Consider the following 27920-nt stretch of genomic DNA (forward strand, 5'->3'; position numbering starts at 1 on the left):
GCTGTATAGTGATTATAGGGCGGAGTCAGGGCTGTATAGTGATTATAGGGCAGAGTCAGGGCTGTATAGTGATTATAGGGCGGAGTCAGGACTGTATAGTGATTATAGGGGGCAGTCAGGACTGTATAGTGATTATAGGGGGCAGTCAGGACTGTATAGTGATTATAGGGGGGAGTCAGGACTGTATAGTGATTATAGGGGGGAGTCAGGGCTGTATAGTGATTATAGGGTGGAGTCAGGACTGTATAGTGATTATAGGGTGGAGTCAGGTCTGTATACTGATTATAGGGTGGAGTCAGGACTATATAGTGATTATAGGGGGCAGTCAGGACTGTATAGTGATTATAGGGGGCAGTCAGGACTGTATAGTGATTATAGGGGGAGTCAGGACTGTATAGTGATTATAGGGGGGAGTCAGGACTGTATAGTGATTATAGGGCGGAGTCAGGACTGTATAGTGATTATAGGGTGGAGTCAGGACTGTATAGTGATTCTAGGGTGGAGTCAGGACTGTATAGTGATTACAGGGTGGAGTCAGGACTGTATAGTGATTACAGGGTGGAGTCAGGACTGTATAGTGATTCTAGGGGGGAGTCAGGGCTGTATAGTGATTATAGGGCAGAGTCAGGACTGTATAGTGATTATATGACTGGTCAGGACTGTATAGTGATTATAGGGTGGAGTCAGGACTGTATAGTGATTATAGGGTGGAGTCAGGACTGTATAGTGATTATAGGGTGGAGTCAGGGCTGTATAGTGATTATAGGGTGGAGTCAGGACTGTATAGTGATTATAGGGGGGAGTCAGGACTGTATAGTGATTATAGGGGGGAGTCAGGACTGTATAGTGATTATAGGGTGGAGTCAGGACTGTATAGTGATTATAGGGGGCAGTCAGTGCTGTATAGTGATTATAGGGTGGAGTCAGGGCTGTAGAGTGATTATAGGGTGGAGTCAGGACTGTATAGTGATTATAGGGCGGAGTCAGGACTGTATAGTGATTATAGGGTGGAGTCAGGACTGTATAGTGATTATAGGGCGGAGTCAGGACTGTATAGTGATTATAGGGCGGAGTTAGGGCTGTATAGTGATTATAGGGCAGAGTCAGGGCTGTTTAGTGATTATATGGCAGGTCAGGACTGTATAGTGATTATAGGGTGGAGTCAGGACTGTATAGTGATTAAAAGGGGGAGTCAGGGCTGTAGAGTGATTATAGGGCAGAGTCAGGACTGTATAGTGATTATAGGGGGGAGTCAGGGCTGTATAGTGATTATAGGGCGGAGTCAGGACTGTATAGTGATTATAGGGTGGAGTCAGGACTGTATAGTGATTATAGGGTGGAGTCAAGACTGTATAGTGATTATAGGGCGGGTCAGGACTGTATAGTGATTATAGGGGGGAGTCAGGACTGTATAGTGATTATAGGGGGGAGTCAGGGCTGTAGAGTGATTATAGGGTGGAGTCAGGGCTGTATAGTGATTATAGGGTGGAGTCAGGGCTGTATAGTGATTATAGGGTGGAGTCAGGGCTGTATAGTGATTATAGGGTGGAGTCAGGGCTGTATAGTGATTATAGGGGGGAGTCAGGACTCTATAGTGATTATAGGGTGGAGTCAGGACTGTATAGTGATTATAGGGTGGAGTTAGGACTGTATAGTGATTATAGGGTGGAGTCAGGACTGTATAGTGATTATAGGGTGGAGTCAGGGCTGTATAGTGATTATAGGGTGGAGTCAATGCTGTATGGTGATTAGAGGGTGGAGTCAGGACTGTATAGTGATTATAGGGTGGAGTCAGTGCTGTATGGTGATTATAGGGTGGAGTCAGGACTGTATAGTGATTATAGGGTGGAGTCAGGACTGTATAGTGATTATAGGGTGGAGTCAGGACTGTATAGTGATTATAGGGTGGAGTCAGGACTGTATAGTGATTATAGGGGGGAGTCAGGACTGTATAGTGATTCTAGGGCGGAGTCAGGACTGTATAGTGATTATAGGGGGGAGTCAGGGCTGTATAGTGATTATAGGGGGGAGTCAGGACTGTATAGTGATTATAGGGTGGAGTCAGGACTGTATAGTGATTATAGGGTGGAGTCAGGACTGTATAGTGATTATAGGGTGGAGTCAGGACTGTATAGTGATTATAGGGGGGAGTCAGGACTGTATAGTGATTATAGGGTGGAGTCAGGACTGTATAGTGATTATAGGGGGGAGTCAGGACTGTATAGTGATTATAGGGCGGGTCACATGTCCAACCTCAAGCCAATTAAGGGCTAAGGGATGTCCTGACTCCAGCCCAGTCCCCAGGGACAGAGAGGGGACCTAAAGCACGTCAGTTAGGCCAGACCAAGACAACAAGCTGCACATTTCTGCAGTGTCCCACTACAGGGTTGTACCAATACAAGGGGAAGCTTTAGGGACAAGAGCAAAGCTGACAGTCCCACTAGCAAAGTAAGGACTAGTTTCCGGTATCCTCAGGGCTGGCCTGTTCAAAGTGGCAGACTATCATCGGAGCTATAGACTGCACAGCACCCCCTATCCCCCCCCCCCCCCCCCCGAGCTATGGACTGCACAATCCCCCGTAAAACAAAAATAGAGGAACAGAAACATGGCCGCACATCCACAATTTGTATTTTGATCTATTGCTTCTCAGCATAATTTAAAAAACTAACAGGTTGTTATGATACATTCTGATCAAGCCCACAAGCCCCATCAAGGCCACCTAGCCAGAGTAGGTCCCTAATCTAACACTGACGTAGCGGTGGGTGGTGACCACTGCTACCGGGACACCAAGCCCACAGGGGGATTGACCCAGTGGCCCCGCTCCCAGCATTCTCACAGCCCTCTGGCAGGGAGCACATGGTAGGTGTTCACACTGGTGAGGTGCTTGGTGGCGGCCATTGTTGCTTTGATGGTTTGTCTGGGGGGGTAGTGTGGCCCATAGCCAGGGGCTTGGTCTGTCAGCAGTGGAGCTGCCCGGCCACTGGGTCATTCCCCCTGTGGGCTTGATGTGACAGAGGCAGTGGTCACCGGCCGGTGCTACACAAGTGTTAGGTTAGGGACTCACTCTGACTAGGTGGTCTTGACGTGGTGAGTGGCCAGGCAGCCCGGCTCCCAGCATTTTTCCAGCCACATGGTAAGTGTCCACACTGGTGTGGTTCTCTGCGGCGTTCATTGTTACTGTGCATTGTTTGTGGGGTGGAGTGGGGTGGCCCCCCGGAGCCCGGGGCTTGATCGGGCAGCAGTGGGGTTGCCCGGGCACTGGGTCATTCCCCCTGTGGGCTTGATGTGACAGAGGCAGTGGTCACCGGCCGGTGCTACACAAGTGTTAGGTTAGGGACTCACTCTGACTAGGTGGTCTTGACGTGGTGAGTGGCCAGGCAGCCCGGCTCCCAGCATTTTTCCAGCCACATGGTAGGTGTCCACACTGGTGTGGTTCTCTACGGCGTTCATTGTTACTGTGCTTTGTTTGTGGGGTGGAGTGGGGTGGCCCCCCCGGAGCCCGGGGCTTGATCGGGCAGCAGTGGGGTTGCCCGGGCACTGGGTCATTCCTCCTGTGGGTTTAGTGTCATGGAGGCAGTGGTCGCCGCCCAGCACTACGCCAGTGTTCGGACCCACTCTGACTAGGTGGTCTTGACATAGCGAGTGGGCTTGTACTTTTTGATCAAAATGTATACTAACAAAATCAAAATTTTTGAACTTATGCTAAAACGTAAGTAGATTAAAATACAAATTGTTGATGTGCGGCTATGTTTCTGTTTCTCTGTTACGCCCCCTCCCATAGACTTGCATTGAGGGGGCGGAGCGTAACGTCATGAGGGGGCGGGGCTATTACGTTACAAGCTTCTGACGCTGGCTCCAGTGTTCAGAACAGTTTGTTCCAAACGCTGAGCAGTGGGGTACCCCTTTAACCCCTTAAGGACCCGGGGTTTTTCCGTTTTTGCACTTTGGTCTTTTCCTCTTTAACTTTAAATAATCATAATTCTTTCAATTTTGCACCTAAAAATCCATATAAAAAAATAATTGTGCGACAAAATTGAAGAAAAAACGCAATTTTTTTAATTTTGGGGGCTTCTGTTTCTACGCAGTACATGTTTCGGTACAAATGACACCTTATCATTATTCTGTAGGTTCCTATGATTACAATGATCCCCTACTTATATAGGTTGGATTTTGTCGTAACTTCATGCAGGAAAATGTATACGTTTAAAATTGTCATCTTCTGACCCCTATAACTTTTTTGTTTCTGTGTATGGGGCGGTATGAGGGCTTATTTTTTGCCCCGTCATCTGAAGTTTTTAGCGGTACCATTTTTGTATTAATCAGACTTATTTTGGACTTGAACAATATATTTTTATAATTCGGACATTTCCGCACGCGGCGATATCACATATGTTTATTTTTATTTACACTGTTTTTTTTTTTATGGGAAAAGGGGGGTGATTCAAACTTTTATTAGGGGAGGGGTTAAATGATCTTTATTCACTTTTTTTTCACTTTTTTTTTGCAGTGTTATAGCTCCCATAGGGACCTATAACACTGCACACACTGATCTTTTACATTGATCATTGCTATCCCATAGGGGGCTATAACACTGCACACACTGATCTTTTACATTGATCATTGCTATCCCATAGGGGGCTATAACACTGCACACACTGATCTCTTATACTGATCATTTTTATCCCATAGGGACCTATAACACTGCACACACTGATCTCTTATACTGATCATTGTTATCCCATAGGGACCTATAACACTGCACACACTGATCTCTTATACTGATCATTGTTATCCCATAGGGACCTATAACACTGCACATACTGATCTTTTACATTGATCATTGCTATCCCATAGGGGGCTATAACACTGCACACACTGATCTTTTACATTGATCAATGGTTTCTCATAGGAAACCATTGATTAATGATTCTGCCGCTTGACTGCTCATGCCTGGATCTCAGGTAAGGAACCTTCTCGTGTCTTACAGCTGTTCCAAATGCCGCGATTTCACGACGGCGATCCCAAACAGCCCCCTGAGTTAACCGGCATTAGTTCACTTTCACTTTAGACGCGGCAATCAACTTTGAATGCCGCGTTTAAAGGGTTAATAGCGTGTGGCACTGCGATCTGTCCCGGCCTTGCCCTGCGTTATAGAACGGGAGCGGACTCGGGGCGTACAGGTACGCCCCGGGTCCTTAAGTGGTTAAGCATGATCATCGCACTATTAAGAGATTTGTGTCTGATTCAGACCACAGATGCGTTCGTGCAGATAAAGGCACATTGAGGAAGATTCCTGCCAGATCCATGCATCGGATCAAGAGAGCAGCTGCTAAAATACCACTACATAGCAGCAAACAGATATTTGAAGCTGATGGTGCCTCTGGAGTCCCACGGACATCAAGGTGTGGAGTCCTCCAGAGTCTGGCAACTGTGCATAAACCTTCTATTCGGCCACCACTAACCAACGCTCACAAGCAGAAACGGCTGCATTGGGCAGAAAAATACATGAAGACTCATTTTCAAACAGTCCTGTTCACTGATGAGTGCCGTACCACCCTGGATGGTCCAGATGGATGGAGCAGTGAATGGTTGGTGGGTCATGTTTTGGGCCGGTATCATGAGAAGAGAGCTGGTCAGCCCCTTTAGGGTCCCTGAAGGTGTAAAGATGACCTCTGCAAAGTATGTGGAGTTTCTGACTGACCACCTTCTTCCCTGGTACAGAAGGAAGAACTATGCTTTCCGTAATAAAATCATCTTCATTCATGACAATGCACCATCTCATGCTGCAAAGAATACCTCTGCATCAATGGCTGCTATGGGGTTAAAAGGAGAGAAAGTCATGGTGTGGCCTCCATCCTCCCCGTGACATCAATCCTATTGAGAACCTTTAAAGGGGTATTCCAGGCAAAACCTTTTTTTATATAAACTGGCTCCGGAAAGTTAAACAGATTTGTAAATTACTTTTATTAAAAAATCTTAATCCTTCCAATAGTTATTAGCTTCTGAAGTTTTCTGTCTAACTGCTCAATGATGATGTCACGTCCCGGGAGCTGTGCATGATGGGAGAATTTCCCCATAGGAACTGCACAGCTCCCGGGACGTGAGTCATCAGAAAGCAGTTAGACAGAAAACAACAACTCAACTTCAGAAGCTAATAACTATTGGAAGGATTAAGATTTTTTAATAGAAGTAATATACAAATCTGTTTAACTTTCCGGAGCCAGTTGATATATATATATATATATATATATATATATATATATAAAAAAGTTTTGGGCTGGAATACCCCTTTAACCCCTTCACGACGAGCGACGTACATGTACGTCGCGGGGTTCCGGGAGCGCCGCGTCACCGGTAGCGGTGATCGGTCCGGGATGACTGCTGTTATCTAACAGCAGGCATCCCGGCACATCGCTGAGGGGGGTCCTGAGACCCCCCCATGACCGCGATGCGCGCAATTCGCAGGTCAATTCAGACCTGCGATCTGCGCGATTCCGGGTCATACGGGTCACTGGTGACCCGGTGACCCGGAAAATAAGAGGGATCGGGGGTGTCCGAGACACCCTCGATCCCCCTGAAGGGAAAGGAGTTTGGTGGCAGGGGTGCCACCCCTCCTATCCCTGCTATTGGTCGGCCGAGCGACCGACCGATAGCAGACCGGGGGAGGGGGGTTAAAGTTCGGTTCCCCCGCTTTGCCCACCTATCGGTGTCCGGGCAAAACGAGGGAACCGTCCAGGGAAGGTCGGCGCCGAAGGTCCCTACCTGGATCCCGGATCCCCGTTCGCGATCCTCCCCCACATGCGGCGGCGGCAATTCTTCCGGGTCCTGCTAGGTGAGTTGTTACCTAGCAACATCCGGAGGGCCACAGTTTACAGTGGTCTCTAAACCGTGGCCCTCCAGATGTTGCAAAACTAAAACTCCCAGCATGCCCAGACAGCTGTTTGCTGTGTGGGCATGCTGGGACTTGTAGTTTTGCAATATTTAGAGGGGTTCAGGTTGTAGATCACTAAGTGGTCTCAAACTGTAGCCCTCCAGATGTTGCAAAACTACAACTCTCAGCATGCCCAGACAGCAGTATACTCCGGCCACTCACTGATTCATATTTCCCTCAGAGCTGTGATTGGCTGCAACCATCCGGCCAATCACAGCACTGGGCGGAAAATATGAATGATGTTCTATTCACATCACTGGCCGGAGTATAGTGCAGAGATGTGAGGGATGTAAAGAGCCGATCCACATCTCTGCTATATTATGGACGATCACATCGGGTGTCACGACTGATACCCGGGGCGATATGTCTATTAGTACAGGTACTACTACTCCCAGCATGGAACAGTGTGTTCCATGCTGGGAGTAGTAGTACTAGCTAAAAAAAATAAAAAAATAGAGAAAAAAAGTGAAACACACACACACAGACACTTTATTAAAAATTAACTAAAACTTAGTTATAAAAAATATAAATTTCGTTAAATACATATTTTTTCCATCACTACTGCATCCTTTTTTTTTTTTTTTTAAAAGCATCTGCAATCAAAAGATCTATGAGGGTGGGAGGCAGTTTACATCCAAACAGCAGCTCTTGGAGGCAAACAAATTAAAGCAGAAACTGTCCAAAAACGTGAAGCGTTGTGACATCAAGGCTCCGCCCCATGTGACGTCACGGGGACCGGGCCGGGGTGGCTGCTGATATCAATCAGCAGGCACCCCGTGCAAATGTCCAGGGGGGTCATCAGATTACCCACCCCCCCATCGGCGATCGGCGCAAATCGCAAGTGAATTCACACTTGCGATTTGTGCCGATTCCGGGTCATACGGGTCTATTGTGACCCGGAATAGAAGGGGGATCGCGGTTGTCTAAGACACCCACGATCCCCCTGTAGGCATAGGAGTGAGGTGACAGGGGGGCCACCCCTCCTATCCCTGCTATTGGTCTGCTGTTGATCGTCAGAGGCGACGACCAATAGCAGATTGGGGGCGGGGGGGGTTAACTTTCGTTTTCCCCGTCCTGCCCACACACAATAGGCGGGGCAGAACGGGGAACCGAAGGGGAAGAACGGGGAACCGAAGGGGACTTACCCGTCCGTAGGCTGCGGCGACGTTGATCGGCGGGCGGCGTCACGTGCGTCTGAAGAGGACGGCTGCCGGGATCCTACGGAAGCCGGTAAGTTGATCTGGAGGGCTACAGACTGAGAATGTGGTCTCTAACTGTAACCCTCCAGATGTTGCAAAACTATAACTCCCAGCATGCCCAGACAGCTGTTTGGGCATACTAGAATATGTAGTTTTGCAACAGCTGGAGGGCTGCAGTTTGAGACCACTATACAGTGGTCTCTAAACTATATCCCTCCAGATGTTGCAAAACTACAACTCCCAGCATGCCCACATAGCTGTTTGCTGTCTGGGCATGCTGGGAGTTGTAGTTTTGCAACATCTGGAGGTCCACAGTTTGGAGATCACTGTGCAGTGGTCTAAAAACTGTAGCTCTCCAGATGTTGCAAAACTGCAATTCCCAGCATGCCCAGAAAGCAATCAGCTGTCTCGGCATGCTGGGAGTTGTAGTTGGGTACCTCCAGCTGTTGCATAACTACATCTCCCAGCATGCCCTTCGGTGATTAGTACATGCTGGGAGTTGTAGTTTTGCAACAGCTGGAGGCACACTGGTTGGAAAATATTGAGTTAGGTAACAGAACCTAACTGAAGGTTTTCCAACCAGTGTGCCTCCAGCTGTTGCAAAAGTACAACTCCCAGCATGCACGGTCTGTCAGTACATGCTGGGAGTTGTAGATTTGAAACAGCTGGAGGTTTGCCATTCCATGTGAACGTACAGGGTACATTCACACAGGCAGGTTTACAGTAAATTTCCTGCTTCAAGTTTGGGCTGCGGCAAATTTTTTTGCGGCAGCGCAAACTCCTAGCGGGAAACTCACCGTAACCTGACAGTGCGAATGTACCCTAAAAACACTACATTACACTAACACATAATAAAGGGTAAAACACAACATATACACCCCCTTACACTGCCCCCCCCAATAAACAATTTAAAACGTCTTGTACGGCAGGGTTTCCAAAACGGAGCCTCCAGCTGTTGCAAAACAACAACTCCCAGCATTTCCGGACAGCCACTGACTGTCCAGGCATGCTGGGAGTTTAGCAACAGCTGGAGGCACCCTGTTTGGGAATCACTGGCGTAGAATACCCCTATGTCCACCCCTATGCAATCCCTAATTTAGTCCTCAAATGCGCATGGTGCTCTCTTATTTCGGAGCCCTGTCGTATTTCAAGGAAACAGTTTAGGGCCATATATGGGGTATCTCCGTACTCGGGAGAAATTGCACTACAAATTTTTTTTTTTTTCCTTTTACCGCTTGTGAAAAGGAAAAGTTGGGGGCTACACCAGCCTGTTAGTGTAAAAAAATAAGAAAAATTTACACTAACATGATGGTGTTGCCCCATACTTTTTATTTCCACAAGCGGTAAAAGGAAAAAAAGACCCACAAAATTTGTAACACAATTCCTCCTGAGTACAGAAATACCCCACATGTAGGCGTAAAATGCTCTGCGGGCGCACAACAAGGCTCAGGAGTGAGAGTGCACCATGTACATTTGAGGCATAAATTGGTGATTTGCACAGGGGTGGCTGATTTTACAGCGGTTCTGACAAACGCAAAAAAAATAAAAATACCCACATGTGACCCCATTTTGGAAACTACACCCCTCACCGAACGTGACAAGGGGTATAGTGAGCCTGAACACCCCACAGGTGTTTGACGAATTTTCAAAGTTGGATGGGAAAATGAAAAAAATTATATTTTTTCGCTAAAATGCTGGTGTTACCCTAAATTTTAACAAGGGAAAATAGGAAAAAAGCCCCCCCAAATTTGTAACCCCATCTCTTCTGAGTAAGAACATACCCCATATGTGAATTTAAAGTGCTCTGCGGGCGAACTACAATGCTCAGAAGAGAAGGAGCGCCATTGGGATTTTGTAGAGAAAATTTGTCCGGAACTGAAGGCCACATGTGTTTACAAAGCCCCCATAGTGCCAGAACAATGGACCCCCAACACATGTGACCCCATTTTGGAAACTACACCCCTCACGTAATGTAATAAGGGGTACATTGAGAATTTACGCCCCACAGGTGTCTGACAGATTTTTGGAACAGTGGTCCGTAAAAATGAAAAATTAAATTTTTCATTTGCACAGCCCACTGTTCCAAAGATCTGTGGGGTGTAAATACTCACTGCACCCCTTATTAAATTCTCTGAGGGGTGTAGTTTCCAAAATTGGGTTACATGTGGGGGGTCCACTGTTCTGGCACAAGGGGGGGCTTTGTAAACGCACATGGCCCCTGACTACCATTCCAAACGAATTCTCTTTCCAAAAGCTCAATGGCGCTCCTCCTCTTCTGAGCATTGTAGTTCGCCAGCAGAGCATTTTACGTCCTAACATGGGGTATTTCCATACTCAGAAGAAATGAGGTTACAAATTTTGGGGGTCATTTTCTCCTATTACCCCTTGTAAAAATGTAAAATTTAGGGGGAAAACTGCATTTTAGTAAAAAAAAATTTTTTTTTCATTTACACATCCAACTTTAACGAAAAGTCGTCAAACACCTGTGGGGTGTTAAGGCTCAGCGGACCCCTTGTTACGTTCCTTGAGGGGTGTAGTTTCCAAAATAGTATGCCATGTGGGTATTTTTTGCTGTTCTGGCACCACAGGGGCTTCCTAAATGCGACATGCCCCCAAAAAAACATTTCAGCAAAAGTTGCTTTCAAAAAGCCAAATGTGACTCCTTCTCTTCTGAGCATTGTAGTTCGCCCGCAGAGCATTTTACGTCCTAACATGGGGTATTTCCATACTCAGAAGAGATGGGGTTACAAATTTGGTGGGGCATTTTCTCCCATTACCCTTTGTAAAAATGGTAAATTTGGGGGGGAAACTGCACTTTAGTGAAAAATATTTTTTTTTCATTTACACATCCGACTTTAATGAAAAGTCGTCAAACACCTGTGGGGTGTTAAGGCTCACTGGACCCCTTGTTACGTGCCTTGAGGGGTCTAGTTTCCAAAATGGTATGCCATGTCAGGGTTTTCTGCTGTTCTGGCACCATAGGGGCTCCCTAAATGTGACATGCCCCCCAAAAACCATTTCAGCAAAATTCCCTCTTCAAAATCCCATTGTCGCTCCTTCCCTTCTGAGCCCTCTAGTGCACCCGCCGAACACTTGACATACACATATGAGGTATTTCCTTACTCGAGAGAAATTGGGTTACAAATTTTGGGGAGATTTTTCATATATTACCCCTTGTAAAAATTCAAAAACTGGGTCTACAAGAACATGCGAGTGTAAAAAAATGAAGATTTTGAATTTTCTCCTTCACTTTGCTGCTATTCCTGTGAAACACCTAAAGGGTTAACACACTTACTAAATGTCATTTTGAATACTTTGAGGGGTGCAGTTTTATAATGGGGTCATTTGTGGGGTATTTCTAATATGAAGGCCCTTCAAATCCACTTCAAAATTGAACTGGTCCCTGAAAAATTCCGATTTTTAAAATTTTGTGAAAAATTGGAAAATTGCTGCTGAACTTTGAAGCCCTCTGATGTCTTCCAAAAGTAAAAACACGTCAACTTTATGATGGAAATATAAAGTAGACATATTTTATATGTGAATCAATGTATAATTTATTTGGAATATCCATTTTCCTTTATAAGCAAAGTAAAAAAAATGCTAAATTTTCAATTTTTTCATCAAATTTTGGATTTTTTCACCAAGAAATGATGCAAGTATCGACAAAATTTTACCACTAACATAAAGTAGAATATGTCACGAAAAAACAATCTTGGAATCAGAATGAAAGGTAAAAGCATCCCAGAGTTATTAATGTTTAAAGTGACAGAGGTCAGATGTTCAGAAAATGGCCGGGTCCTTAAGGTATATTTGGGCTGGTTCCTTAAGGGGTTAAGGAGGTTTGTTCAATAAAATGTGAATTGTTCTTTTAATACATGATAACATGAGAATTATGCTGACTGTTATTTACATCAATTGTTTAGGTAAATGAGAAACATAATTTTCATTATAATTTGGAAGAGGGTGTAAAGCTGCCATGCAGAGGATCACACTGAGCGGCTGCTGTTCAGGCACAAGTGTGTGGAGCCCCGGATCATGACTGCGGGGTGGAGATATGGGGGAGTGCTGCACAGGGCTGCGACAAGTTGTGATGTCATCTGGAGAGTATCTAGGGTTCGGGTGGGGTTATGCACTGGTAGAGATTTGGGGAGGGCAGGGTGGAGTCCTGCACTGGTAGAGATTTGGGGAGGGCAGGGTGGAGTCCTGCACTGGTAGAGATTTGGGGAAGACAGGGTTAGTGGGAGGATAAGGTGGAGCTTCGCTCTCCTACAGATTTGGGAGGAGGTGTGAATAGATCTGGAGAGGACAGGGTGGAGGTGTGTCATCTGCAGGAAGTGAGAGTGCACAGAAGACAGGTACCTGTTGTACTCACATGTGGTGATGATATAAACGTGTCCTGTAACCAGCACTGTATATGTACCCTCAGCGTCCCGGGGGAATCTGATATGTGCAGGTGAGATGTGTGTGTACAGGTGAGATGTATGTATGTACAGGTGAGATGTATGTGTGTACAGGTGAGATGTATGTATGTATGTGTGTGTACAGGTGAGATGTATGTGTGTGTACAGGTGAGATGTATGTGTGTACAGGTGAGATGTATGTGTGTGTATACAGGGGAGATGTATGTGTGTACAGGTGAGATGTATGTGTGTACAGGTGAGATGTATGTGTGTGTGTACAGGTGAGATGTATATGTGTACAGGTGAGATGTGTGTGTGTGTGTGTGTGTACAGGTGAGATGTGTGTGTGTGTGTACAGGTGAGATGTGTGTGTGTGTGTGTGTGTGTGTGTTTACAGGTGAGGTGTGTGTGTGTGTGTGTGTGTGTGTGTGCGCAGGTGAGATGTATGTGTGTGTGTACAGATGAGATGTATATGTGTACAGGTGAGATGTGTGTGTGTGTGTGTGTGTGTGTGTACAGGTGAGATGTGTGTGTGTGTGTGTGTGTGTGTGTACAGGGGAGATGTGTGTGTGTGTGTGTGTGTGTGTGTACAGGGGAGATGTGTGTACTGGGGAGGTGTGTGTGTGTGTGTGTGTGTACAGGGGAGATATGTGTATGTGTGTACTGGGGAGATATGTGTGTACTGGGGAGATATGTGTGTACTGGGGAGATATGTGTGTGTGTGTACAGGGGAGATGTGTGTGTGTGTGTACAGGGGAGGTGTGTGTGTGTGTGTGTACAGGGGATCTATATACACAGGTGTGACATGGGACTGTACAGGGGATCTATATACACAGGTGTGACATGGGACTGTACAGGGGATCTATATACACAGGTGTGACATGGGACTGTACAGGGGATCTATATACACAGGTGTGACATGGGACTGTACAGGGGATCTATATACACAGGTGTGACATGGGACTGTACAGGGGATCTATATACACAGGGGTGACATGGGGTGTACAGGGGATCTATATACACAGGTGTGACATGGGACTGTACAGGGGATCTATATACACAGGTGTGACATGGGACTGTACAGGGGATCTATATACACAGGTGTGACATGGGACTGTACAGGGGATCTATATACACAGGTGTGACATGGGACTGTACAGGGGATCTATATACACAGGGGTGACATGGGACTGTACAGGGGATCTATATACACAGGGGTGACATGGGGTGTACAGGGGATCTATATACACAGGGGTGACATGGGGGTGTACAGGGGATCTATATACACAGGGGTGACATGGGACTGTACAGGGGATCTATATATACAGGGGTGACATGGGACTGTACAGGGGATCTATATACACAGGTGTGACATGGGACTGTACAGGGGATCTATATACACAGGTGTGACATGGGACTGTACAGGGGATCTATATACACAGGTGTGACATGGGACTGTACAGGGGATCTATATACACAGGTGTGACATGGGACTGTACAGGGGATCTATATACACAGGTGTGACATGGGACTGTACAGGGGATCTATATACACAGGGGTGACATGGGACTGTACAGGGGATCAATATACACAGGTGTGACATGGGGTGTACAGGGGATCTATATACACAGGGGTGACATGGGACTGTACAGGGGATCTATATACACAGGTGTGACATGGGACTGTACAGGGGATCTATATACACAGGTGTGACATGGGACTGTACAGGTGATCAATATACACAGGTGTGACATGGGACTGTACAGGGGATCTATATACACAGGTGTGACATGGGACTGTACAGGGGATCTATATACACAGGTGTGACATGGGACTGTACAGGGGATCTATATACACAGGTGTGACATGGGACTGTACAGGGGATCTATATACACAGGTGTGACATGGGACTGTACAGGGGATCTATATACACAGGTGTGACATGGGACTGTACAGGGGATCTATATACACAGGTGTGACATGGGACTGCACAGGTGATCTATGTACACAGGTGTGACATGGGACTGTACAGGTGATCTATGTACACAGGTGTGACATGGGGGTGTACAGGGGATCTATATACACAGGTGTGACATGGGACTGTACAGGGGATCTATATACACAGGGGTGACATGGGGGTGTACAGGGGATCTCTATACACAGGGGTGACATGGGGTGTACAGGGGATCTATATACACAGGGGTGACATGGGGGTGTACAGGGGATCTATATACACAGGTGTGACATGGGGTGTACAGGTGAACTCTATACATAGGGGTGACATGGGACTGTACAGGTGATCTATATACACAGGTGTGACATGGGAGTGTACAGGGGATCTATATACACAGGTGTGACATGGGAGTGTACAGGGGATCTATATACACAGGTGTGACATGGGAGTGTACAGGGGATCTATATACACAGGTGTGACATGGGACTGTACAGGGGATCTATATACACAGGTGTGACATGGGACTGTACAGGGGATCTATATACACAGGTGTGACATGGGACTGTACAGGGGATCTATATACACAGGTGTGACATGGGACTGTACAGGGGATCTATATACACAGGGGTGACATGGGACTGTACAGGGGATCTATATACACAGGGGTGACATGGGGTGTACAGGGGATCTATATACACAGGTGTGACATGGGACTGTACAGGTGATCTATAATATGATATATGTAACATAGATAGATTCTATATATATATTTGTTAGAGATGAGCGAACTTACAGTAAATTCGATTCGTCACGAACTTCTCGGCTTGGCAGTTGATGACTTTTCCTGCATAAATTAGTTCAGCTTTCCGGTGCTCCGGTGGGTTGGAAAAGGTGGATACAATCCTAGGAAAGAGTATCCACCTTTTCCAGCCCACCTGAGCACCGGAAAGCTGAACTAATTTATGCAGGAAAAGTCATCAACCGCCGAGCTGAGAAGTTCGTGACGAATTTACTGTAAGTTCGCTCATCTCTAATATTTGTTACATAGTTAAATTTCCGATATGTTCACATGTATGACATGGTGATATAATCTGTGGATTCCCTGATCTATATACAATAGCTCCTCCAGGTGTATATCCCGTCTGCTGTATCCGCCGCTGTTACCTGATTATCTCAGTCTTATCGATGTACAACACTCTTATCTTTATAGCTTCCCATACGAGTGTATACAGAAGATATACTTAGTATTACCACGTAGCGGAACAAGACAGGTTATTTTTTAGCGCAGTTAGTTTTTGCGTAAAAATTTAGCAGTTTTCCAAATATACAACGTTGAGAAAAGTGACTGTGAGACGCAGCGATTCATTCCCGACTATGTCGCGGACGAGGTTTATTAACTGCGCTTATTTTTATTTTTTTATTTTTTTTTAAAGAGGCGCAAAAATAATGTGTTCTGAGGGGATTTTATATTTGTGCAAAGTCTATGCGCCATTTTGATAAATTTTGCACATTTAAGCCGGAAAAAAAAACAGCGCCAAAAACATAAAAAATAAAAAAAAGGCGTGGGGAGAGATTTATCAAAACCTGCGCAGAGAAAAAGTTGCCCATAGCAACCAATCAGATCGCTTATTTTGTTTTTAACAAGGCCTGTGCAAAATGAGGGGGTCCCAGCGTCCTTTGGATACCCCTTTTTAAAGGGGTAATCCAGTTGAAAACTTTTATGTTTTTTAAATCAACTGGTGCCAGAAAGTTAAACAGATTTGTAAATTACTTCTATTAAAAAAATCTTAATCCTTCCAGTACTTATTAGCTGCTGAATACTACAGAGGAAATTGTTTTCTTTTTGGAACACAGAGCTCTCTGCTGACATTACGAGCACAGTGCTCTCTGCTGACATCTCTGTACAGAGCAGCATATGTTTGCTATGGGGATTTTCTCCTACTCTGGACACTTCTTAAAATGGACAGAGATGTCAGCAGAGAGCACTGTGGTCATGATGTCAGCAGAGAGCACTGTGTTGCAAAAAGAAAAGAATTTCCTCCGTAGTATTCAGCAGCTAAGAAGTACTGGAAGGATTAATATTTTTGAATAGAAGTAATTTACAAATATGTTTAACTTTCTGCCACCAGTTCCACTGGAGTACCCCTTTAACCCTTAGCCAATACGTCTACAAATCTCAATTCTAATGCCAGCCTTAAAGGGGTACTCCGGTGGAAAACAATTTTTTTTCATATCAACTGGCTCCGGAAACTTAAACAGATCAGCGATGTTCGGATCAGCTGGGCGCAGGCGGAGGTCTCCTTACCTGTCTCCGCGGCGTCCGATCCTCGATTGATGGCTCCAAGCCTGAGCTACAGGCTTGAGCAATCGAGCCCCTATCTGACTGATCCGTGCAAAGCTATGGCTCTGCAAGGATAAGCATAGGGGATCAGTGTGTGCAGTGCTATAGGTCCCTATGGGATAACAATGATCGGTATAAGAGATCAGTGTGTGCAGTGTTATAGGTCCCTATGGGATAACAATGATCGGTATAAGAGATCAGTGTGTGCAGTGTTATAGGTCCCTATGGGATAACAATGATCAGTATAAAAGATCAGTGTGTGCAGTGTTATAGGTCCCTATGGGATAACAATGATCAGTATAAGAGATCAGTGTGTGCAGTGTTATAGGTCCCTATGGGATAACAATGATCAGTATAAGAGATCAGTGTGTGCAGTGTTATAGGTCCCTATGGGATAACAATGATCAGTATAAGAGATCAGTGTGTGCAGTGTTATAGGTCCCTATGGGATAACAATGATCAGTATAAGAGATCAGTGTGTGCAGTGTTATAGGTCCCTATGGGATAACAATGATCAGTATAAGAGATCAGTGTGTGCAGTGTTATAGGTCCCTATGGGATAACAATGATCAGTATAAGAGATCAGTGTGTGCAGTGTTATAGGTCCCTATGGGATAACAATGATCAGTATAAGAGATCAGTGTGTGCAGTGTTATAGGTCCCTATGGGATAACAATAATCAGTATAAGAGATCAGTGTGTGCAGTGTTATAGGTCCCTATGGGATAACAATAATCAGTATAAGAGATCAGTGTGTGCAGTGTTATAGGTCCCTATGGGATAACAATGATCAGTATAAGAGATCAGTGTGTGCAGTGTTATAGGTCCCTATGGGATAACAATGATCAGTATAAGAGATCAGTGTGTGCAGTATTATAGGTCCCTATGGGATAACAATGATCAGTATAAGAGATCAGTGTGTGCAGTGTTATAGGTCCCTATGGGATAACAATGATCAGTATAAGAGATCAGTGTGTGCAGTATTATAGGTCCCTATAGGATAATAATGATCAGTATAAGAGATCAGTGTGTGCAGTGTTATAGGTCCCTATGGGATAACAATGATCAGTATAAGAGATCAGTGTGTGCAGTGTTATAGGTTCCTATGGGATAACAATAATCAGTATAAGAGATCAGTGTGTGCAGTGTTATAGGTCCCTATGGGATAACAATGATCAGTATAAGAGATCAGTGTGTGCAGTGTTATAGGTCCCTATGGGATAACAATGATCAGTATAAGAGATCAGTGTGTGCAGTGTTATAGGTCCCTATGGGATAACAATGATCAGTATAAGAGATCAGTGTGTGCAGTATTATAGGTCCCTATGGGAGCTTTAACACTGCAAAAATAAAGTGAAAAAAAGAAAGTGGAAAAAAAAAAAAGTTTACAAAGATTATTTAACCTCTTCCCTATCAAAAGTTTGAATCACCCCCCTTTTCCCATATAAAAAACTGTGTAAATAAACATATGTGGTATCACCGCGTGCGAAAATGTCCGAACTATAAAAATATATTGTTAATTAAATTGCTCGGTCAATGGCGTACGCGTAAAAAAATTCCATAGTCCAAAATAGCGTATTTTTGGTCACTTTTTATATCATGAAAAAAATGAATAAAAAGCGATCAGAAAGTCCGATCAATACGAAAGAATGGTACAGATAAAAACTTCAGAACACGGCGCAAAAAATTTGCCCTCATATCGGCCCATACGCGGAAAAATAAGAAAGTTATAGGGGTCAGAAGATGACAATTTTAAACATATACATTTTTCTGCATGTAGATTTTTTTCCAGAAGTGCGACAAAATCAAATCTATATAAGTAGGGGATCATTTTAACCGTATGGACCTACAGAATAAAGATAAGGTGTAATTTTTACCGAAATATGCACTGCGTAGAAACGGAAGCCCCCAAAAGTTACAAAATGACATTTTTTCTTCAATTTTGTCGCACAATTTTTTTCCCGTTTCGCCGTGGATTTTTTGTAAAATGACTAATGTCACTGCAGAGTAGAATTGGTGGCGCAAAAAATAAGCCATAATATGGAATTTAATGTGCTAAATTGAAAGGGTTATGATTTTTAGAAGGTGATGAGGAAAAAATGAAAATACAAAAACGGAAAAACCCTTCGTCCTTAAGGGGTTAACTTTCTGGCTCCAGTTGATTTGAAAAAAGTTGTTTCCACCGGAGTACCCCTTTAACAACTCTCCCCCACATGTTCTGATCTATATATGAGCCCCAATCCATATTCCACCATGAAGACGTGTGATTGGCTAAGATCCCCCATGAACTCAATGGTGGAAGAAGCTACAAGGGTCTTCAGAAGCGGACGTAGTGTTTTGTGTATTCCAGGTTGGAGTCCATCATGAGTCTTGACCGACCACCAGTTAATGGGGAAACCCACCTTTCTGGACCACCCCTGCCCTTCTGATTCTGTTCCTAAAATGTTGTGTGACCTTTCTAGTCTCTGGGGTCAGCAGTTGTCTTGGACACCACTGATAATCCACTTACGTCTCCATGAATTCTCAGGTCACTGTAAGTGGTTTCCTCGTTACGTCTTAAAGTGGATCTTTCCGCTAAATAAGCAGTTTTATGTAAGGTCATTAACTCCGTATTTCCATAGCAGTAATCCAAGGCTGATGACTTTACAGCAGATCTGCCCAAGTATTAGCCGAAATATTCTTCAATGGGGCTAATTCTGGTGTTTCCGTCCAAAGTAAGAACCGTGCTACTCTCTTCCATATCTGATGAAAAGGCTTCCTTAAAGGGTGCCAGAAAGTTATTCAACATATTAGTAAATTACTTCTATTAAAAAATCTTAATCCTTCCAGTACTTATCAGCCGCTATATGCTCCACAGGAAGTTCTTTTCTTTTGGAATTTCCTTTCTGTCTGACCACAGTGCTCTCTGCTGACACCTCTGTCCATTTTGGGAACTGTCCAGAGAAGGATAGGTTTGCTATAGGGATTTGCTCCTAAAATAGACAGAGGTGTCAGCAGAGAGCACTGTGGTCAGAAAGAAAGGAAATTCAAAAAGCAAAGAACTTCCTGTGGAGCATACAGCAGCTGATAAGTACTAGAAGGATTAAGATTTTTTTTAATAGAAGTAATTTACAAATTGGTTTAACTTTCTGGCACCAGTTGATTTAAAAAAAAAAAAAAAAATTTTTCCAGTGGAGTACCCCTTTTAAAGGGGTACTCCGCCCCTAGAATCTGATCCCCTATCCAAAGGATAGGGGATAAGATGTCTGATCACGGGGGTCCCCAGACATCCAGTCGCAGCACCCCAGACATCTGGTGCACGGAGCGAACTTTGCTCTGTGCCTGGTGACTGGCGGGGCAGAGGCTTTTGACCTCACGGCCACCATGCACCCTCAATGCAAGTCTATGGGAGGGGGCATTATGGCCATCACGTCCCCTCCCATAGACTTGCATAGAGGGGGCGTGGCTGTGACATCACGAACGCGGCACATCCGTGATGTCCTGAGCCTTCGGCGTTGCACCCGACGCTCTAAACGAACTCTGGATGCAGCAGGGAGATTGCTTCGGATAGGGGAGAAGATGTCTAGAGGCGAAGTACCCCTTTAATCCGATCAGATATTTCACATTACGGTTGCAGCCTATGGCTGCCTCCCCAGCTGGGGGAGGAGAAAACCGGGTGCTCCCGTACCCCAGCCGGAATAGCACCGAAATCTATTCACTTTAATAAGCCTACCCCAGTCAGTGACTCCGGTTGGCTCATTTTTTGCACGGAGGGAACTTCACTCTGTGCCGGATGACTGGCGATGCGGGGCGGAGGCTCAGCCGTGCCCCCTCAATGTAAGTCTATTAGAGGGGGTGTGACGGCTGTCACGCCCCCTTCCAAAGACTTGCATTGAGGGGGCGCGGCCGTGACGTCACGAGCCTCCAGCACTGCACCCGCCGCTCTAAACGAATACCAGGTGCGGCAGGGAGATCGCGGGGGTCCTTTGGATAGGGGAAAACATGTCTAGGGGAAGAGTACCCCTTTAACCCTAACTGGGTGTGTTAGGGGTAGAGCTGTAGATGGTAACCGGGAGATCAAACAGACTATGACTAGATGGTGGTAACCAGAAAAGTAGTCATGACATGATGTACGCCAACCATGAGCAGTGCCCAGAAGTAGAGGGCGTCTTAAGATGGCCCGCCAACCATGAGCAGTGCCCAGAAGTAGAGGGCGTCTTAAGATGGCCCGCCAACCATGAGCAGTGCCCAGAAGTAGAGGGCGTCTTAAGATGGCCCGCCAACCACGAGCAGTGCCCAGAAGTAGAGGGCGTCTTAAGATGGCCCGCCAACCGCGAGCAGTGCCCAGAAGTAGAGGGCGTCTTAAGAAGGGCCGCCAACCACGAGCAGTGCCCAGAAGTAGAGGGCGTCTTAAGATGGCCCGCCAACCGCGGTGTGATGAGATGTCAGCACCCCGGAAACCCCCTGACAACCAGGAGGAGAGCAGTGACCCTGAACCATAGGGACTTTGACAGTAGGAAGAACTGTAGAGAATAACATTAGAATATTTACTAACCCAACATGACCTCTGGACTGAGCCGTGATCGGATGTATAGACCAAGCTCTGGAGTAGGGAGTAGGTTGGGTATATATGTGTCATGGAGTACAAGCTACATACGGGAGGGGGGCTACCTACAGGTGGGTTCTATCTATAGGGAGAAAGCTACCAACAGGGGTCTGACATACAGGGTGGGGGGAAACTACCTTCAGGGGGCAAGTTACATATAGGAGGGTCCGATCTACAAGGGGCTAACTACTTACAGGTGGGTTCTGCCTACATGTGGAAAGCTACCTACAGGGGCAAGCGGTACAAGCTACGTTCAGGAGGACCTACCTACAGGAAGAAAATTAGGGGTGGACAGAAACTACTTACAGGGTGCAAGGCACATATGGGGATTCCTACCTACAGGGACAAGCTATCTACAGAGGGGTCTTCCCTAAATGAGGCAAACTACCTACAGTGGGGGGCCTATATACAGGGGGCTACATACAGAGGGCAAAATACTAACACGGTACTACCTCCAGGAGGCAAACTACCTACAGGGGGGCATCCTATGTACAGGGGGCAAACTGTCAGGGGTGGGGGGTCCTATAAGCTACCTACAGGAGGGTCCTATTTATAGGAAGCATCCTATATACAAAGGGGAAAACTACCTACAGGGGGGTCCCATACAGGGGGTAAACTACCTACAAGGGGGTCCTATATACAGGGGGCAAACTACCTACAGGGGGGTCCTATATACAGGGGGCAAACTACCTACAGGGGGGTCCTATATACAGGGGGTAAACTACCTACAGGGGGGTCCTATATACAGGGGGTAAACTACCTACAGGGGGGTCCTATATACAGGGGGCAAACTACCTACAGGGGGGTCCTATATACAGGGGGCAAACTACCTACAGGGGGGTCCTATATACAGGGGGCAAACTACCTACAGGGGGGTCCTATATACAGGGGGCAAACTACCTACAGGGGGGTCCTATATACAGGGGGCAAACTACCTACGGGGGGTTCTATATACAGGGGGCAAACTACCTACAGGGGGGTCCTACCTACAGGGGGGTCCTATATACAGGGGGCAAACTACCTACGGGGGGTTCTATATACAGGGGGCAAACTACCTACAGGGGGGTCCTACCTACAGGGGGGTCCTATATACAGGGGGCAAACTACCTACAGGGGGGTACTATATACAGGGGGTAAACTACCTACAGGGGGGTCCTATATACAGGGGGGCAAACTACCTACAGGGGGGTCCTATATACAGGGGGGTCCTATATACAGGGGGTCCTATATACAGGGGGTAAACTACCTACAGGGGGGTCCTATATACAGGGGGTAAACTACCTACAGGGGGGTCCTATATACAGGGGGTAAACTACCTACAGGGGGGTCCTATATACAGGGGGCAAACTACCTACAGGGGGGTCCTATATACAGGGGGCAAACTACCTACAGGGGGGTCCTATATACAGGGGGCAAACTACCTACAGGGGGGTCCTATATACAGGGGGCAAACTACCTACAGGGGGTCCTATATACAGGGGGCAAACTACCTACAGGGGGGTCCTATATACAGGGGGCAAACTACCTACAGGGGGGTCCTATATACAGGGGGCAAACTACCTACAGGGGGGTCCTATATACAGGGGGCAAACTACCTACAGGGGGGTCCTAGATACAGGGGGCAAACTACCTACAGGGGGGTCCTAGATACAGGGGGCAAACTACCTACAGGGGGGTCCTATATACAGGGGGCAAACTACCTACAGGGGGGTCCTATATACAGGGGGCAAACTACCTACAGGGGGGTCCTATATACAGGGGGCAAACTACCTACAGGGGGGTCCTATATACAGGGGGCAAACTACCTACAGGGGGGTCCTATATACAGGGGGCAAACTACCTACAGGGGGGTTCTATATACAGGGGGCAAACTACCTACAGGGGGGTCCTATATACAGGGGGAAAACTACCTACTGGGGGCATCTTATATATACAGGGGGCATCCTATATACAGGGGGCATCCTATGTCGGGGAGTCCTATATACAAGGAGTAAACTACCTACAGGGGTCAACCTATATACAGAAGGCAAACTACCTACAGGGGGGTCCTATATACAGGGGGGGGGGGCAAAGTACGTCGGGTGTCCTATATACAGGGGGGAGAGCAAACTACATCAGGGGTCCTATATACTGGGGGGTGCAAAGTACGTCGGGGGTCCTATATACGGGGGGGGGGGGGCCAAGTACGTCGGGGGTCCTATATACAGGAGGGGCAAACTACTTTGGGGGTCTTATATACAGGGGTGCAAACTACGTCGGGGGTCCTATATACAGGGGGATGCAAAGTACGTTGGGGTCCTATATACAGGGGGGTGCAAACTACGTCGGGGGTCCTATATACAGGGGGGGTGCAAACTACGTCGGGGGTCCTATATACAGGGGGGGTGCAAACTACGTCGGGGGTCCTATATACAGGGGGGGTGCAAACTACGACGGGGGTCCTATATACAGGGGGGGTGCAAACTACGACGGGGGTCCTATATACAGGGGGGCAAACTACGTCGGGGGTCCTATATACAGGGGGTGCAAACTACGTCGGGGGGGCAAACTACGTCGGGTGTCCTATATACAGGGGGGGGGGCAAACTACGTCGGGGGTCCTATATACAGGGGGGGGGCAAAGAACGTCGGGGGTCCTATATACAGGGGGGGGGCAAAGAACGTCGGGGGTCCTATATACAGGGGGGGCAAAGTACGTCGGGGGTCCTATATACAGGGGGGGGCAAAGTACGTCGGGGGTCCTATATACAGGGGGGGGGCAAACTACGTCGGGGTCCTATATACAGGGGGGGGCAAAGTACGTCAGGGGTCCTATATATAGGGGGGGGCAAAGTACGTCAGGGGTCCTAAATACAGGAGGCAATCTACTTACTGGGGGGGCTGTCGGGGCATGGTGGGAGTTGTAGTTTTGCAACAGCTGGAGGCACCCTGGTTGGGAAACACTGGGATTAGGCAAGCAATGTGGTCGTATAATGTTTTCACATACAAAATCCTGACGTGAATGAGAAGTAGCTGAGCTCTGCTCCATCTGGTATAATAGGGCGGCCACCAGGACTGTGTTTTGGCCACCAGGACTGTGTTTTGGCCACCAGGACTGTGTTTTGGCCACCAGGACGGTGTTTTGGCCACCAGGACGGTATTTTGGCCACCAGGACGGTATTTTTATATTGGAAACATCGGCAATACAGTGGTCGGTATTTATCCCACTAATCCTCCAACTCCTGGAATGTTATACCATATACTATACCAGTGTTTCCCAACCAGAGCGCCTCCAGCTGTTGCAAAACTACCACCATGCTTGGACACCTGGAGGCACTACTATATAGTCCAACATATTTTGCAACAGCTGGAGGCTCTGTGGTTGGGGAAACACTGACCTATACTATATAGTCCAATACACTGGGAGTTGTAGTTTGTCAACAGCTGGAGGCTCCCCTGGTTGGGAAACACTGACTTATACTATATACTACTATATAATCCAACATGCTGGGAGTTGTAGTTTTGCAACAGCTGGAGGCACCCTTGGTTGGGAGACCTTGACCTATACTATATAGTCCAACATGCTGGGAGTTGTAGTTATGCAACAGCTGGAGGCACCCCTGGTTGGGAAACACTGACCTATACTGTATACTACTATATAGTCCAACATGCTGGGAGTTGTAGTTATGAAACAGCTGGAGGCCCCCCTGGTTGGGAAACACTGACCTATACTGTATACTACTATATAGTCCAACATGCTGGGAGTTGTAGTTTTCGTTTGGGGCAGTTGCTGAGCCACAGGCCGTATCAGGGCATGCTGGGAGTTGTAGTAAGTAACTAACTGCAACTTCCTAATTTAATAAAAAAAAAATTTAAAAAGTGATCAAAAAGTCCCATTAAAACAAAAATGGTTCTGTTAAAAACTACAGATTGGGGCGTAAAAAAATTATCCTCATACAGGACGAATAAGGAGAAATAAAATAGTAATAGGGGTCAGAATAGGACAAAATTTCCCCCGCACATGTGTATCCTGTGATGTCACGCATATATAATTAATTATGCAAATTAGCATGGCCGGTATTTTTCTTGCAGGAAAGGTGTCAGCCCTGGTAGTAGTGTGTGGCTGTGCGTCTCTCCTCGCCCTGTCTGGGCGTTGCTCTCTATTACAGGGAGGGGCGGTTTCGGAGCTGACAGGACGGTGTTGGTTTCCAGGATGGAGTCGCAGTGAAGAACCGCAACAGAGGTGACTGGGGGCCCGGGGGGGGGGGGGGGGGGGGGGCTGCAGCCCCGGATGGTGGTGGTAGTAGTAGTAGTAGTAGTAGTAGTAGTAGTATCTGCAGCGGCGTGTGATGACTTCTGATCACTGCTGCACTGCAGAGAGAACAGGTCTGCGCAGGAACAGCAGAGCGGACTGTGTGATAGATCAGGGATCTGTATGGAGTAGCAGAGCGATAAAATAAGACAAGTAAAGTTTGTCGCAGTGGAGGGAAATGTGTTTGTTCTGCCATGTTTGCAGGAATAGCAGAGCTGTAGTGGTCACATGACATGTCTGGGAATGGCAGGAATAGCAGAGCTGTAGGGGTCACATGACATGTCTGGGAATGGCAGGAATAGCAGAGCTGTAGGGGTCACATGACGTGTCTGGGAATGGCAGGAATAGCAGAGCTGTAGTGGTCACATGACGTGTCTGGGAATGGCAGGAATAGCAGAGCTGTAGTGGTCACATGACGTGTCTGGGAATGGCAGGAATAGCAGAGCTGTAGGGGTCACATGACGTGTCTGGGAATGGCAGGAATAGCAGAGCTGTAGTGGTCACATGACGTGTCTGGGAATGGCAGGAATAGCAGAGCTGTAGTGGTCACATGACGTGTCTGGGAATGGCAGGAATAGCAGAGCTGTAGTGGTCACATGACGTGTCTGGGAATGGCAGGAATAGCAGAGCTGTAGGGGTCACATGACATGTCTGGGAATGGCAGGAATAGCAGAGCTGTAGGGGTCACATGACGTGTCTGGGAATGGCAGGAATAGCAGAGCTGTAGTGGTCACATGACGTGTCTGGGAATGGCAGGAATAGCAGAGCTGTAGTGGTCACATGACGTGTCTGGGAATGGCAGGAATAGCAGAGCTGTAGGGGTCACATGACGTGTCTGGGAATGGCAGGAATAGCAGAGCTGTAGTGGTCACATGACGTGTCTGGGAATGGCAGGAATAGCAGAGCTGTAGTGGTCACATGACGTGTCTGGGAATGGCAGGAATAGCAGAGCTGTAGTGGTCACATGACGTGTCTGGGAATGGCAGGAATAGCAGAGCTGTAGGGGTCACATGACATGTCTGGGAATGGCAGGAATAGCAGAGCTGTAGGGGTCACATGACGTGTCTGGGAATGGCAGGAATAGCAGAGCTGTAGTGGTCACATGACGTGTCTGGGAATGGCAGGAATAGCAGAGCTGTAGTGGTCACATGACGTGTCTGGGAATGGCAGGAATAGCAGAGCTGTAGGGGTCACATGACGTGTCTGGGAATGGCAGGAATAGCAGAGCTGTAGTGGTCACATGACGTGTCTAGGAATGGCAGGAATAGCAGAGCTGTAGTGGTCACATGACGTGTCTGGGAATGGCAGGAATAGCAGAGCTGTAGTGGTCACATGACGTGTCTGGGAATGGCAGGAATAGCAGAGCTGTAGGGGTCACATGACGTGTCTAGGAATGGCAGGAATAGCAGAGCTGTAGTGGTCACATGATGTGTCTGGGAATGGCAGGAAATAATAGGGGCTTTGTAGGAACAGCAGAGATGTCTGTAGTAGTTTGTGGTGCGGTATCATTCTACACCGCTCTGCTATTCCTGCACAGACTACATCACTGGGAATAGCAGAGCTGCAGATGTCCGCTCCATGACTAATGTAGAAATAGCAGAGGCGGACATTGTGGCTTTGTTTATTGATGTGGTCTTTAAACTGTGGCCCTCCAGCTGTTGCAAAACTACAATTCCCAGCATGCCCGGACAGCCAACGGCTGTCCGGGCATGCTGGGAGTTGCAGTTTTGAAACAGCTGGAGGGCCACAGTTTGAAGACTGCTGGTGTAGTGTCTGTATGTATTGGTGGTGTAGTGTCTGATCAGTATAGGAATAGCAGAGCTGTATATATTGGTGGTGTAGTGTCTGATCAGTATAGGAATAGCAGAGCTGTATATATTGGTGGTGTAATGTCTGATCAGTATAGGAATAGCAGAGCTGTATATATTGGTGGTGTAGTGTCTTATCAGTATAGGAATAGCAGAGCTGTATATATTGGTGGTGTAGTGTCAGTGATCAGTATAGGAATAGCAGAGCTGTATATATTGGTGGTGTAGTGTCTGATCAGTATAGGAATAGCAGAGCTGTATATATTGGTGGTGTAGTGTCTGTGATCAGTAGAGGAATAGCAGAGCTGTATATATTGGTGGTGTAGTGTCAGTGATCAGTATAGGAATAGCAGAGCTGTATATATTGGTGGTGTAGTGTCTTATCAGTATAGGAATAGCAGAGGTGTATATAT

General features: G+C 46.7%; 1 protein-coding gene across 3 annotated transcripts in view; it reads left to right on the top strand.

Moving 5' to 3' along the window:
- Nucleotides 1–12463: 12463 nt before the first annotated feature.
- The window catches only part of PLD2 (phospholipase D2), a 111021-nt gene continuing 95564 nt past the window's right edge, over nucleotides 12464–27920 (top strand). Inside the window, exon 1 of one of the 3 annotated variants that reach the window (XM_056570031.1) lies at nucleotides 12464–12485. The gene's annotated coding sequence lies outside the window, so the exon portion shown is untranslated. The other 2 variants (XM_056570030.1, XM_056570029.1) reach the window with 2 other exon arrangements.

This window comes from Hyla sarda, chromosome 4, assembly GCF_029499605.1.
Source record: "Hyla sarda isolate aHylSar1 chromosome 4, aHylSar1.hap1, whole genome shotgun sequence".
NCBI classification, from domain to species: Eukaryota; Metazoa; Chordata; class Amphibia; order Anura; family Hylidae; genus Hyla; species Hyla sarda.